Source organism: Coccinella septempunctata, chromosome 9 (assembly GCF_907165205.1).
Source record: "Coccinella septempunctata chromosome 9, icCocSept1.1, whole genome shotgun sequence".
NCBI lineage: Eukaryota > Metazoa > Arthropoda > Insecta > Coleoptera > Coccinellidae > Coccinella > Coccinella septempunctata.
The window spans coordinates 3,689,480-3,700,552 of NC_058197.1; positions in this window are offsets into that span (position 1 = coordinate 3,689,480).

Here is an 11,073-nt window from a genome sequence, read left to right on the forward strand (position 1 = left end):
TTTTCGGATTGAGATGCACTTGTTGAATTTCAGTTCGATAGTTCAGATAGGAATTGTGATTTCAGTGGTCTATTCGGCAAAGTGTGATATCAATTCCTCAAAATCTGTTGGACCAATTCTCCCCAAATCTTGAAACTGCACATAGTTTTCGAATTGAGATGCACATGTTGAATTTCAGTTCGATAGTTCAGATTGAGATTGAGATTTCAGTGGTCAATTCGGCAAAGGGGGATATCAAATCCTCGAAAACTGTAGGATCAATTCGAATCAAAGCTTGAAAGTGCACATAGTTTTCGGATTGAGATGCACTTGTTGAATTTCAGTTCGATAGTTCAGATAGGAATTGTGATTTCAGTGGTCTATTCGGCAAAGTGTGATATCCATTCCTCAAAAACTGTTGGATCAATTCGAACCAAATCTTGAAACTGCACATAGTTTTCGAAATGAGATGCACATGTTGAATTTCAGATCGATAGTTCTGATAGGAATGGAGATTTCAGTAGTCGATTCGACAAAATATCATTTCAATTCCTAAGGAACTATTATATCAATTCGAACCAAATCTTGAAACTGCACATAGTTTTCGACTTGAAATGCACATGTTGAATTTCAGTTAGATAGTTCAGATAGGAATTGAGATTTCAGTGGTCAATTCGGCAAAGTGTGATATCAATTCCTCGGAAACTGTTGCATCAATTCGAACTAAATCTTGAAACTGCACATAATTTTCGAATTGAGATGAACATGTTGGATTTCAGTTCGATAGTTCTGATAGGAATTGAGATTTCAGTGGTCAATTCGGCAAAGTGTGATATCAATTCCTCGAAATCTGTTGGATCATCATCATCATCATCATCATCATTTATTTTGCCTATTAGAAATTACAATTCTAGGACACGTCAATTCATCATATATCAAGTACATATACATTCAAAGACATAGTTTAAAAAAAATATATATATCGAGGACAATAAAAAACAGCTGAAGGCAACATGCTCTTATCCTAGGTCGCCACCCACAATAAGTTCCCGGAACTCAGTAATATCATACACAGCCTTACCTCCTAAATAGTTTTTGAGAGTTCTCTTGAATTCTTTCATGGGTAAGGTGGTGAGCGAAAGAGGCAGGATGTTATATATTGCGATCCCGGCACACATCGGAGACCTCTTCATGTACTCATGTGACGCAGTTAAAATTCTAACCTTGTGTCTATTTGGACACAAGAGGAGGAAAGTAGATGTTCACTTTTTAAAATGATTATAGGTATTTCATCCGAACCAAATCTTGAAACTGCACATAGTTTTCGGATTGAAATGCACATGTTGAATTTCAGTTCGATAGTTCAGATAGGAATCGAGATTTCAATGGTCTATTCGGCAAAGTGTGATATCAATTCCTCAAAAACTGTTGGATCAATTCGAACCAAATCTTGAAACTGCACATAGTTTTCGAAATTCCGAAAACTATGTGCAGTTTCAAGATTTGGTTCGAATTGATGCAACAGTTTCCGAGGAATTGATATCACACTTTGCCGAATTGACCACTGAAATCTCAATTCCTATCTGAACTATCCAACTGAAATTCAACATGTGCATTTCAACTCGAAAACTATGTGCAGTTTCAAGATTTGGGGAGTATTGGTCCAACAGTTTTTGAGGAATTGAAATCACACTTTGCCGAATAGACCACTGAAATCTCAATTCCTATCTGAACTATCGAACTGAAACTCAACATGTGCATCTCAATTCGAAAACTATGTGCAGTTTAAAGATTTGGTTCGAATTGATCCAACAGTTTTAGGAATTGATATCACACTTTGCCGAATTGACCACTGAAATCTCAATTCCTATCTGAACTATCGAACTGAAATTCAACATGTGCATCTCATTTCGAAAACTATGTAAGTTTCAAGATTTGGTTCTAATTGATCCAACAGTTTTCGAGGAATTGATATCACACTTTGCCGAATTGACCACTGAAATCTCAATTCCTATCTGAACTATCGAACTGAAATTCAACATGTGCATCTCAATTCGAAAACTATGTGCAGTTTAAAGATTTGGTTCGAATTGATCCAACAGTTTTAGGAATTGATATCACACTTTGCCGAATTGACCACTGAAATCTCAATTCCTATCTGAACTATCGAACTGAAATTCAACATGTGCATCTCATTTCGAAAACTATGTAAGCTTCAAGATTTGGTTCTAATTGATCCAACAGTTTTCGAGGAATTGATATCACAGTTTGCCGAATTGACCACTGAGAAATCTCAATTCCTATCTGAACTATCGAACTGAAATTCAACATGTGCATCTCAATTCGAAAACTATGTGCAGTTTAAAGATTTGGTTCGAATTGATCCAACAGTTTTAGGAATTGATATCACACTTTGCCGAATTGACCACTGAAATCTCAATTCCTATCTGAACTATCGAACTGAAATTCAACATGTGCATCTCAATCCGAAAACTATGTGCAGTTTCAAGATTTGGTTCGAATTGATGCAACAGTTTCCGAGGAATTGATATCACACTTTGCCGAATTGACCACTGAAATCTCAATTCCTATCTGAACTATCCAACTGAAATTCAACATGTGCATTTCAACTCTAAAACTATGTGCAGTTTCAAGATTTGGGGAGTATTGGTCCAACAGTTTTTGAGGAATTGAAATCACACTTTGCCGAATAGACCACTGAAATCTCAATTCCTATCTGAACTATCGAACTGAAACTCAACATGTGCATCTCAATTCGAAAACTATGTGCAGTTTAAAGATTTGGTTCGAATTGATCCAACAGTTTTAGGAATTGATATCACACTTTGCCGAATTGACCACTGAAATCTCAATTCCTATCTGAACTATCGAACTGAAATTCAACATGTGCATCTCATTTCGAAAACTATGTAAGTTTCAAGATTTGGTTCTAATTGATCCAACAGTTTTCGAGGAATTGATATCACACTTTGCCGAATTGACCACTGAAATCTCAATTCCTATCTGAACTATCGAACTGAAATTCAACATGTGCATCTCAATTCGAAAACTATGTGCAGTTTAAAGATTTGGTTCGAATTGATCCAACAGTTTTAGGAATTGATATCACACTTTGCCGAATTGACCACTGAAATCTCAATTCCTATCTGAACTATCGAACTGAAATTCAACATGTGCATCTCATTTCGAAAACTATGTAAGCTTCAAGATTTGGTTCTAATTGATCCAACAGTTTTCGAGGAATTGATATCACACTTTGCCGAATTGACCACTGAGAAATCTCAATTCCTATCTGAACTATCGAACTGAAATTCAACATGTGCATCTCAATTCGAAAACTATGTGCAGTTTAAAGATTTGGTTCGAATTGATCCAACAGTTTTAGGAATTGATATCACACTTTGCCGAATTGACCACTGAAATCTCAATTCCTATCTGAACTATCGAACTGAAATTCAACATGTGCATCTCAATCCGAAAACTATGTGCAGTTTCAAGATTTGGTTCGAATTGATGCAACAGTTTCCGAGGAATTGATATCACACTTGGCCGAATTGACCACAGAAATCTCAATTCCTATCTGAACTATCCAACTGAAATTCAACATGTGCATTTCAACTCGAAAACTATGTGCAGTTTCAAGATTTGGGGAGTATTGGTCTAACAGTTTTTGAGGAATTGAAATCACACTTTGCCGAATAGACCACTGAAATCTCAATTCCTATCTGAACTATCGAACTGAAACTCAACATGTGCATCTCAATCCGAAAACTATGTGCAGTTTCAAGATTTGGTTCGAATTGATCCCATAGTTCCTTAGGAATTGAAGTGATATTTTGTCGAATCGACTACTGAAATCTCCATTCCTATGAGAACTATCGATCTGAAATTCAACATGTGCATCTCATTTCGAAAACTATTCGCAGTTTCAAGATTTGGTTCGAATTGATTCAACAGTTTTTGAGGAATTGATATCACACTTTGCCGAATAGACCATTGAAATCTCAATTCCTATCTGAACTATCGAACTGAAATTCAACATGTGCATTTCAATCCGAAAACTATGTGCAGTTTCAAGATTTGGTTCAACAGTTTTTGAGGAATTGAAATCACACTTTGCCGAATAGACCACTGAAATCTCAATTCCTATCTGAACTATCGAACTGAAACTCAACATGTGCATCTCAATCCGAAAACTATGTGCAGTTTCAAGATTTCGTTCGAATTGATCCCATAGTTCCTTAGGAATTGAAATGATATTTTGTCGAATCGACTACTGAAATCTCCATTCCTATGAGAACTATCGATCTGAAATTCAACATGTGCATCTCATTTCGAAAACTATTCGCAGTTTCAAGATTTGGTTCGAATTGATCCAACAGTTTTTGAGGAATTGATATCACACTTTGCCGAATAGACCATTGAAATCTCAATTCCTATCTGAACTATCGAACTGAAATTCAACATGTGCATTTCAATCCGAAAACTATGTGCAGTTTCAAGATTTGGTTCGAATTGATTTAACAGTTTTCGAGGAATTGATATCACACTTTGCCGAATTGACCACTGAAATCTCAATTCCTATCTGAACTATCGAAGTGAAATTCAACATGTGCATCTCAATTCGAAAACTGAGTACAGTTTCAAGATTTGGTTCGAATTGATCCAACAGTTTTCGACGAATTGATATCACACTTTGCCGAATTGACCACTGAAATCTCAATTCCTATCTGAACTATCGAAGTGAAATTCAACATGTGCATCTCAATCCGAAAACTATGTGCAGTTTCAAGATTTGGTTCGAATTGATGCAACAGTTTCCGAGGAATTGATATCACACTTTGCCGAATTGACCACTGAAATCTCAATTCCTATCTGAACTATCCAACTGAAATTCAACATGTGCATTTCAACTCGAAAACTATGTGCAGTTTCAAGATTTGGGGAGTATCCCACTATATCACACACACATGTGCATCTCAATCCGAAAACTATGTGCAGTTTCAAGATTTGGTTCGAATTGATGCAACAGTTTCCGAGGAATTGATATCACACTTTGCCGAATTGACCACTGAAATCTCAATTCCTATCTGAACTATCCAACTGAAATTCAACATGTGCATTTCAACTCGAAAACTATGTGCAGTTTCAAGATTTGGGGAGTATTGGTCCAACAGTTTTTGAGGAATTGAAATCACACTTTGCCGAATAGACCACTGAAATCTCAATTCCTATCTGAACTATCGAACTGAAACTCAACATGTGCATCTCAATCCGAAAACTATGTGCAGTTTCAAGATTTGGTTCGAATTGATCCCATAGTTCCTTAGGAATTGAAATGATATTTTGTCGAATCGACTACTGAAATCTCCATTCCTATGAGAACTATCGATCTGAAATTCAACATGTGCATCTCTCACTTCGAAAACTATTCGCAGTTTCAAGATTTGGTTCGAATTGATCCAACAGTTTTTGAGGAATTGATATCACACTTTGCCGAATAGACCATTGAAATCTCAATTCCTATCTGAACTATCGAACTGAAATTCAACATGTGCATCTCAATTCGAAAACTGAGTACAGTTTCAAGATTTGGTTCGAATTGATCCAACAGTTTTCGAGGAATTGATATCACACTTTGCCGAATTGACCACTGAAATCTCAATTCCTATCTGAACTATCGAAGTGAAATTCAACATGTGCATCTCAATTCGAAAACTGAGTACAGTTTCAAGATTTGGTTCGAATTGATCCAACAGTTTTCGAGGAATTGATATCACACTTTGCCGAATTGACCACTGAAATCTCAATTCTTATCTGAACTATCGAACTGAAATTCAACATGTGCATCTCAATTCGAAAACTATGTGCAATTTCAAGATTTGGTTCGATCTGATATAATAGTTCCTTAGGAATTGAAATGATATTTTGTCGAATCGACTACTGAAATCTCCATTCCTATGAGAACTATCGATCTGAAATTCAACATGTGCATCTCATTTCGAAAACTATTCGCAGTTTCAAGATTTGGTTCGAATTGATCCAACAGTTTTTGAGGAATTGATATCACACTTTGCCGAATAGACCATTGAAATCCCAATTCCTATCAGAACTATCGATCTGAAATTCAACATGTGCATCTCATTTCGAAAACTATGTGCAGTTTCAAGATTTGGTTCGAATTGATCCAACATTTTCTGAGGAATGGATATCACAATTTGCCGAATAGACCACTGAAATCTCAATTCCTATCTGAACTATCGAACTGAAATTCAACAAGTGCATCTCAATCCGAAAACTATGTGCACTTTCAAGATTTGATTCGAATTGATCCTACAGTTTTCGAGGAATTGATATCACACTTTGCCGAATTGACCACTGAAATCTCAATTCCTATCTGAACTAGCGAACTGAAATTCAACATGTGCATCTCAATTCGAAAACTGTGTAAAATTTCAAGATTTGGTTAGAATTGATCCAACAGTTTTCGAGGAATTGATATCACACTTTGCCGAATTGACCACTGATATCTCAATTCCTATCTGAACTATCGAACTGAAACTCAACATGTGCATCTCAATCCGAAAACTATGTGCAGTTTCAAGATTTGGTTCGAATTGATCCCATAGTTCCTTAGGAAATGAAATGATATTTTGTCGAATCGACTACTGAAATCTCCATTCCTATGAGAACTATCGATCTGAAATTCAACATTTGCATCTCATTTCGAAAACTATTTGCAGTTTCAAGATTTGGTTCGAATTCATCGAACAGTTTTTGAGGAATTGATATCACACTTTGCCGAATAGACCATTGAAATCTCAATTCCTATCTGAACTATCGAAGTGAAATTCAACATGTGCATCTCAATTCGAAAACTGTGTGAAATTTCAAGATTTGGTTCGAATTGATCCAACAGTTTTCGAGGAATTGATATCACACTTTGCCGAATTGACCACTGAAATCTCAATTCCTATCAGAACTATCGAACTGAAATTCAACATGTGCATCTCAATTCGAAAACTGAGTACAGTTTCAAGATTTGGTTCGAATTGATCCAACAGTTTTCGAGGAATTGATATCACACTTTGCCGAATTGACCACTGAAATCTCAATTCCTATCAGAACTATCGAACTGAAATTCAACATGTGCATCTCAATTCGAAAACTGTGTGAAATTTCAAGATTTGGTTCGAATTGATCCAACAGTTTTCGAGGAATTGATATCACACTTTGCCGAATTGACCACTGAAATCTCAATTCCTATCAGAACTATCGAACTGAAATTCAACATGTGCATCTCAATTCGAAAACTGTGTGAAATTTCAAGATTTGGTTCGAATTGATCCAACAGTTTTCGAGGAATTGATATCACACTTTGCCGAATTGACCACTGAAATCTCAATTCCTATCAGAACTATCGAACTGAAATTCAACATGTGCATCTCAATTCGAAAACTGTGTACAGTTTCGAGATTTGGGTCGAATTGATCCAATAGTTCCTTAGGAATTGAAATGATATTTTGCCGAATAGACCACTGAGATCTCAATTCCTATCTGATCCATCGAACTGAAATTCAACATGTGCATCTCAATTCGAAAACTGTGTAAAATTCCAAGATTTGGTTCGAATTGATCCAACAGATATCGCGGAATTGATATCACAATTTGCCGAATTGACCACTGAAATCTCAATTCCTATCTGAACTATCGAAGTGAAATTCAACATGTGCATGTCGCAAATCTTGAAATTTCACACAGTTTTCGAATTGAGATGCACATGTTGAATTTCAGTTCGATAGTTCAGATAGGAATTGGGATTTCAATGGTCTATTCGGCAAAGTGTGATATCAATTCCTCAAAAACTGTTGGATCAATTCGAACCAAATCTTGAAACTGCGAATAGTTTTCGAAATGAGATGCACATGTTGAATTTCAGATCGATAGTTCTCATAGGAATGGAGATTTCAGTAGTCGATTCGACAAAATATCATTTCAATTCCTAAGGAACTATTGTATCAATTCGAACTAAATCTTGAAACTGCACATAATTTTCGAATTGAGATAAACATGTTGAATTTCAGTTCGATAGTTCTGATAGGAATTATGTCTATCTCGTCTTCCACAATGAAAAAAATATTTAAGTATATAACGATAAAATTCGATAGTATCAAAGTTAAAAAATGTAAACCACAACACAATATTTGCAGCACGAAGCACATTCACAACTGAATACTTTGTACATCTACTCCGCTGTTATATAGCCCCTCTACCATCCCTCCCTAGCACCCCACCACCCAATTGTCCGTTCCGTCGTCTGATTCGATATTAGATTGCTGTGACTTAAAGTTTCTATGGAATCAACGTATTACATTCGTTCAATTTAACTGTCCCACGTCGGACTGTTTGTTGATTTATCCTTAACTTGCTATGACCAATTTTAAAGTGTTACTTTTATTAGTTGTATGATGAGCCTTGAGTAAGGAACAAAATAGTTCCGAAACGTTGGCGAATTCATAAGAGATTGTTTTTCAACCTGTCCAAATTCCTGCGATATATTACTTATTGTGTTCAATCCATTATTTATGATACCTAAAAAGAACATATAAAATGTTTTGTTATTTTGTGATACTTGAGCCTAACACTAAAAATACTCAAAATTATAGAGTGTTTTATATAATTATGAGTTTATGAAACATATGCGAATTTAAATGATAATTGTCCAGAGTATTTTTCTTACAGAAAGAATATACTATATTACTGTTTATTTTTTCAAACGTTTCTGATATTATGAAATGATAAAATATCAACAATTGAAAAGTATAAGTTATCGATACAGATAATAACTATCTGGATAAGCAAGTATTGAAGCGCATTAGTATTTCAATTCTTAAGTTTGTTTCAAATCTCGCTGCTCCAAACAATATTTCAAAATTAATAATTTTTAGAGAATTCTTTTTCATCATTTACATTCACGTTGTAGATGGTATACACGTTTTTCCTGAGGAAATAAAAACTATAGAAAGAATGTCCCTGAATAGATTTAACGACTCTGATGTATATGCAGAAATCCATGTAGGTTCCTATATATAAGTACAGAATCGTTATTTTTTATTTTCACCCTAATTATACGGAGCACTACTATCTACTTAGTTAGTTTATTAGTTATAATGGCGTCATAGATCTAACGCTACGCTACGCACCGTAATTTTTTATATTGTTTTCTCATTATTCCATATGCCAGCTTCAGTACTCTCGCGAATATTATTATTCCAGTTTCAACCTCAAGAAAAAGGCTACTGCAACCAAAATTTTTCGTTATTTTCTCTAATAAATTTCAGCAATTCTTTTCAAGAAATTCATGACGGAAGAAAGTAATTTTTTTATTCGGTTTTTCGAAGTTTTCCATGAGCTATATGGATGTGTAGAGGATGTTTCATTAAAATGAATTAATTTCAAAAGAAATTACCTGAGCCTGAAACAAAGAACAGTTCACATTGACGAATATAATAGACAGATAGAAAAGAAGTCAACGTTCATACTTAATTATCGAAATCTCATTTCTCTGGACAAATACAAAGGGGATTTATCTGTAAATAAAAACCGGAACAATATCATGGAAACCAAAAAAGTGCCATAACTGATCTACGGGACTACTATTTCTTGATAAGCAAAAAAAACCCTATTCAAAACCATTGACGTATTGAAGTATACAGTAAAATATTTGTTACTTTGACTAGGTGACAGGTACAGAATAACACAGGTACAGTATAACCAATACAATTAACCATCCCTCAACGTTTCCGCTAGCAACGGACCGATTTGGTCAAAATTACTACCTGCGAAAACAAGGAATTGTATAGCATGAACTTTGAAGTATTTTGAAATAAGATATTTGATTGTTGATACATTTTTCGGAAATATTGCAATTAATTATCGATTAATGTTCGAACCCCAGCATCTCAAAATAGAACTTTTTTCTATAAAACGGCCTTTTCAAAATCATTTTGAATATTTTCGATAGCCGGATCAGCATAGAAATCATAAAATATCTAATCTAAACAGCAAATGAAGTTGGACGGCCAAAAACTTGCATAAGTTTGACTATGTCTAATTTCGACATTATTTTGGCGATATTTTATTTTCACTTCACTGAATGTCACTTGCATTGGTTATTTTTTTTTAATATCTTTTTTTCGTACTGGGCGTGAATATAATTTCCGATTTCCGTCTTAAATTTTGGAGATAGTGAGGCCTTACAAATGTTTTAGTGTGACTTTCGGACTAATATCAAGTTATTTCCGTATAATTCCCCATTTTGAAAAACTATAGCAGAATATTCCGTATCCAGGAATACCTTGTCAATTTTGGGCATAATAAGGATAGGATGGATCATAATTCGATTAAAATAGAGGTTTTCATTTAAACAAATTTTTTTCGATGAAAGTACGAAACGAAAGAATTTTTTGGTGGATATGCTGTTTAAAATACATTATGACTTCGACAACAATTCCTGAATGTTGCACCATTCTATCGTTAAAGCATACTGAAAGCTGGAAATCTTGGAAAATTCAATGTCATGTCACCAGAGTCACATGTTACTCGATGGGGAATCCATGCCGTTTTTTAAGAAACCAAGTTTTTAGCTCTTATAATATGAGAATATTTCATTTTAATTATTGATTTATTTATTTATTTATTTATTTATTCATTATTATATACTCAAAATTTTTCGGTTTCCCGGTTAAGACATTGAAAATGAAATTCATGAAGTAGATAGTAGTGCTCCGTATAATTAGGGTGAAAATAAAAAATAACGATTCTGTACTTATATATAGGAACCTACATGGATTTCTGCATATACATCAGAGTCGTTAAATCTATTCAGGGACATTCTTTCTATAGTTTTTATTTCCTCAGGAAAAACGTGTATACCATCTACAACGTGAATGTAAATGATGAAAAAGAATTCTCTAGAAATTATTAATTTTGAAATATTGTTTGGAGCAGCGAGATTTGAAACAAACTTAAGAATTGAAATACTAATGCGCTTCAATACTTGCTTATCCAGAT